The sequence below is a fragment of the Hipposideros armiger genome, unplaced genomic scaffold, assembly GCF_001890085.2.
Source record: "Hipposideros armiger isolate ML-2016 unplaced genomic scaffold, ASM189008v1 scaffold_2696, whole genome shotgun sequence".
Taxonomy (NCBI): domain Eukaryota; kingdom Metazoa; phylum Chordata; class Mammalia; order Chiroptera; family Hipposideridae; genus Hipposideros; species Hipposideros armiger.
This window is the reverse complement of record NW_017734004.1, coordinates 1-5714: the sequence shown is the minus strand read 5'-3', so window position 1 is coordinate 5714 and position 5714 is coordinate 1. Positions and strand designations below refer to the sequence as shown.

The window sequence follows — 5714 nt, the reverse complement described above, 5'->3', positions numbered from 1 at the left end:
AAAAAAAAAAAAAGAATTTTCTCCTTTCTGTTTGCTTAATTTGACAGAACTGTCTAGAGTTCCTTCTACCTATGCTTCATCATACATAAGCTAAGAGAAAACAATAACTTGATGTTTGCTTTGCTTTGCTTTCCCATATAATGTGACCCAAGGAACAATATCATTTTATGGATAAATGGTTGAAAAACATATATATATAAATACATACAGAAAATAAAAATGATCATGGTTTGTTTTTTTTGTTTTTTAGTCAGGTGGGGTTTTTTTTGGTATTACAATGAACATTTGGTGAAATTCCTTCCACATTTTAGTGAAATTCCTCCCACATTTACACACATACATATACATATAAACAAACATATACCTTTTTATATTCTGATATATGTCTATGAGCATATATACATATTTTTCTTCAGTTCAATAGCTCTTCATGCCCTACCTCACCCCGCCCTGTGTCTTTCTTCTCAGTAGTTGTTAGTCAACAGGTATCCACCTATATCTGACGTTTTTAAAGATTGTTAATATCTTCCATGTTGTAAATGATGTTTGTGAGGATATAAATTATCTTGTGCTGACTGAGTTTATATACAACTTCCTGACAAGTTTTCCTAAATAGTATAACTCCATAAATAGAAGAAATTATTAGTTCTAAATACAAGATCAATAATAGCGTGAACATTTAGCACATTGATGAAAATATAAAGTATATAAGATGTGGGTTCTGCTGTTACTGTGTTATTTCAGTTTGAGTTCATGAGCTTGTATATACCAAGGACTATGATTCGTGATTTGGACTCTTTCACTCTGATAAGAAGGATAATCCATCACTTAAGATTTAACGGTTCTTTAAAAACAAAAAAATATTCACAATTGGAAGAAAATATAACAAAATAAGTATCTATACAGTTATATAACTATATTATATTATAAAATATATATTAGTATATATTTTAGTGTATTCTCATTTTATAATTTTTTCCCTTTAATAAGACAATTGTCGTGAGTCTGAGGTGTACCACCCAGCCCCCCACCTTCATTCCCCCAACTACTGGTAATATTGACCACTAACAGCTCTTAGCCCTTGTCTGAAGAGAGTCATTTTGCCCAAGTTTATGCCCCAGGGTAAACCAAATCCTATGACTGATCAGCAAAAAGGAATAAAGGCCTGACCTCCTTGCACCAACTTGTGATACCTCTGCTGAGACACCCCAGATCCAGAGCTGCCCACTGGCTTGGCTTGCTCACATCTTTGCTGTCATGGTACCACAGTTTAACATCTCCTTCTGCCCAAGTCAGCTTCCTCCATGCCCCTGAGAGGTGCCAATCTGACAGAACCCCTCAATCACTTTATGCCTACTGATCTCCCATTCAGAGTCCACTTCCTGAGTGATTTGACCTAGAATAACTTTTATCAGACAGATTAAAGCACTCCAAAGTGGTTCCTACCTTTTGAGGGGAAAATTTTGTGATCTGATTACAAAACTAGGAAGTGCTGTCTTGGTGTTTAGGATTTTATTCTCCACTTGTTATATAGCCCTTTGCTTTATTTATTTATTTTATTTAATTAGCTTCAGGTGTACAACACAGTACAATACTTATACTTTTCACCCCTCAAAGTGACACCCTCCCTTCCCCAATCCGCTGCCCCACTCCCCACCCCCGATCATACATATCTATTACAATTCCATTGTCTCCACTTCCACACTATACTCCACATCCCATGACCATATATATATATATATATTCAATTATAGTTGCCATACAATATTATACAACATCAGCTTCAGGTGTACAGTGCAGTGATCAAGCCTCTATCCCATCCATGAAGTGGTCTCCCTAACACACTATATATATATATATATATATATATATATATATTCAATTATAGTTGCCATCCTATATTATACAACATCAGCTTCAGGTGTACAGTGCAGTGATCAAGCCTCTATCCCATCCATGAAGTGGTCTCCCTAACAACACATGTGACCATCTGACACCCTACAAAATATTTACAACATGGAATGCGAGGATAGTTTCACACCAGAAACCAATCAATGTAGCACACTGCATTAACAGATGAAGGGGGGTGGGGACCCCCCCCACATCATCTCAATTGATGCAGGGAAAATAATTGACAACATTCACACCCACTCATGATGAAAACTGTCAACAAAATAGAACTAGAAAGAAACTTCCCCAGCATAATAAGAGCCATATACGAAAAATGCACACCTAAGATCACACTGAATGGTGAAATGCTGAAAACTGTTCCTCGTGGATCAGGAATGAGGTAAGGGTGACTACTTTTACCATTTCTGTTCAACATAGTACTGGAAGTCTTAACCAGAGCAACGAGGTAGGAAAAAACCAAAGGCATCCAAATTGCAAAGGAAGAAGTAAAAAGGCCGCTGTGAATGGGCGACATGATCTTACGTAGAGAAAACCCTAGAGATTCGAAAACTGAAACTGTTGGAACTGATCAACGAATTCAGGAAGCTTGCAGGATACAAATCAACAGACAATGATCATTCACACTCCTATACACTAACAATGAACAATCCATTAAGGATATTATGAAACAGTTCCAGTTACATCAAAAAGAATAAGGTATTTAGGAATAATCTTAACCAAGGAAGTGAAAGACTTGTACAATGACAACTGAAGAACACTGCTGAAAGAAATTAAAGGAGACACAAAGAAATGGAATTGGAAGGCTTCATGTCATTAACATGCCAGCACTACCCAGAGTGACCTAAAGTTTCAGCGCAATCCAAATCACACTCCCAATGACGTTAATTTTTGCAGAATTAGGAAAAAACATTGTAAAATTCATATAAAATGTCAAGGGACCCCAAATAGCCAAAATAATCTTGAAAAAGAAAGACGGGGTTGGAGGACTCACACTTCCAGATTTCAAAATTTACTCCAAAGCTGCAACAAACAAAAGAGTGTAGTCTTGGCAGAACGGCAAGCAGATGGACCAATCTGTTGAGCCCAGAAAAGAAACCCTCGCAAATACGTTCAAATGACTGTTGACATTGCTACCACCACCATTCACAGTGGAAAGGATAGTTTCTTCAACAAATGTTGCTGGGAAAACTCGATATTCCCATGGAAAAGAGTGAAGTTGGAGACATTCCTTACACCATATGCAAAAATTACCTCAAAAGGGATCAAAGACCTAGACCTAAGTGCTAAAATTATGACAATCAGAAGAGAACAGAGGAGTAAAGCTTCATGACATTGGATTTGGCAGTGATTTCTTGGCTACGATATCAAAACTGTCGGCAGCAGAGAAGAAATTAGACAAATTGGACTTCATCAAGATGAAAATCTTTTAGGCATCATATGACACTACCAAGAGAGTGGACAGGCAACCCACAGAATGGGAGAAAACATTTGCAAATCGTGTGTCTTTTAAATGGGTTGTATCTAGGATACCTAAAGAACTCCTACAACTCAAAAACCGTTTAGAAAAAGAAACAACCTAATTCAAAAATCAGCAAGGGGTTTCAATAGCCGTTTCTTCAAAGGAGGTATACAAATGGCGACAAGCACATGAAAAGGCGCTCACCATCACTAGTCTTTAGGCAAATGCAAATCAAAACCGCAATGAGATACCACTTCACTGCCATCTAGAGGGCTATGAGAAAACCAAAAGAAAGAAAGAAGAAGAAAAACAGAAAATAACAAGTGCTTGCAAAGATGTAGGAAATGGGAAGCATTGTGCGCTACTGGTAGACATGTAAAATGGTGCAGCCGCTGTGGAGGACTGTATGGTGGTTCCCCTCCCAAATTAGGTATGGAATTACCATAGGATCCAATAATTCTACTTCTGGGAAGGAAGGAAGACTGACTCAGTTCCACGGAAAATTGCCTTACCCTGCCAAGAAATTTGCTATGTATCAAAGGCAAATTTTTCATTAGGAGTGTAGTTAGGGATTTAGCAATGACAGAGTATGCTTAGAATTGCCTAATGGTCTAATAACTACACATAGTTCATTGTTAGCCATCTTTAAAGACCTTGGGTGTATATATAAAGAAGGGGGTATTATGAGATTTTTAAAATTCAGTTTGTAATTCAAAATTTTCACATAAAGAAAACTTTAGTCCTAAATGGCTTCACTGGTGAACAGTATCACACGGTTAAAAGAAAAAAACAAAACAAAACAGCAAAACAATAACAGCCCTACCGAACTTTCCCAGAAAATACAGGAGGAACTCCTGACGATTCATTTTATGAGGGCAACATTACTTTTACACGAAAAATAGAAAAAGACACTACAAGGGGGGCGGGGGGAGAAAGCACTACGGGCCAATCTCCCTGGTGACTAGGTATAAAACTCCCTAATGGAATTTTAGAAATTTGAATCCAATGATACATGAAAAGTATAACGTGCAACCAAGCAGAGTTCATCCTAGGAACGCAAGGTCACTTTAACGTTAAAAAATACATCAATGCGTTTTGCCACAGTAAGGGAAGGAAAGAAAAACGATTATCATCACAATATATGACAGAAAAGTCATTGGATAATATAAAACATCCATTCATAATTTACAAAAAAATCTGCTCACTTAAGAACGTAAGGGAAAAGAAGAAGATAAGCCAAGAGAAGAGCCAGACATGAGAGAGGGGAAGACTGAAGTTGAGTCAGAAAGGGAAAATTTTCGCTAAAACGGGGTTTACACCAACCTCTGATTCTCAAGAGGAAGGAGATGGTCGAGAAGGCGGAAAGAAGTGAAAAGGTGGCAGAAACTTTCAAACTGCTCCCAGAAGGAATAGGGTGACAGGCCAACATGAGAAAGAAGCAGATAGAAATGCAAGCAAGTGGAACAAATGGAAACTGAGCAGCAGAATAAAGATGCAGGAAAGAGGCCAGAAGTTAAGGAAGTGAAGAAGGAGCGAGAAACATGAACGGATTCTTCACTGCCAAGGATACACGCTGAAATAAAAAACTTCACTCAAAATTGACAACCTTGATGCAAAGAGATGTATCGAGGCCTTGGATGAACTTGCCTCACTTCAGGTCACAATGCAACAAGCTCAGAAATGATCACAACACTGAAAAAATGACAGCGACTCAAAGTGACTCTGGTTATCATGGGAAAGTCTGCAATGATCTATGTATAACAGGTTTCAGAACACGTTTTGGGTTGGTGAAGGCGATTCTGTAACCACACAAGTGCTGAATAAATCTCCTGCAGAACAAAGGCAGCATGGGGAAGCACATAAAACCAAAGATCGGGGGAGGAAAGGGCCAGACAAAAAGCTGGAAAAGGAACAAACAGGTTCAAAGACTCTCCATGGAGGCTCGGACGCTCAAGAGGGCAATCAACCACAATATAATGAGACAGCGCTGAAGAAAGGGAAGACGAGGCCAGCAGTAAGGAAAAGCCAGCCCACGAAGAGAGAGGCTGAAGTGTCTCTGAAGGAACTGTCCACTAGATAACTAGGTTGACATGCGTGAGGTTGATAATGGCGATGGAAGGAGAACTGACTCTGGGTGGTGAGCCCACAATGTGATATAGAGATGATGTGTTACAGAATTGTACACCTGAAACCTATGCCATTTTACTAACCATTGTCACCCAAATAAAAAAAAAAGAGCACTTGAGAAGTTTTAAATGGTTTTCATTTGAACTATTTAGGCGGCTGAAAGTTTTGAATCTTTACAAGCATAGGTTTTGATGTTTAAAACTTGTTTTGGGCCGGC

At 38.3% G+C, this 5714-nt stretch overlaps 1 pseudogene; it reads left to right on the top strand.

Moving 5' to 3' along the window:
• Positions 1-4580: 4580 nt before the first annotated feature.
• On the top strand, positions 4581-5419 carry LOC109378713 (PC4 and SFRS1-interacting protein pseudogene; annotated as a pseudogene).
• Positions 5420-5714: the final 295 nt, after the last annotated feature.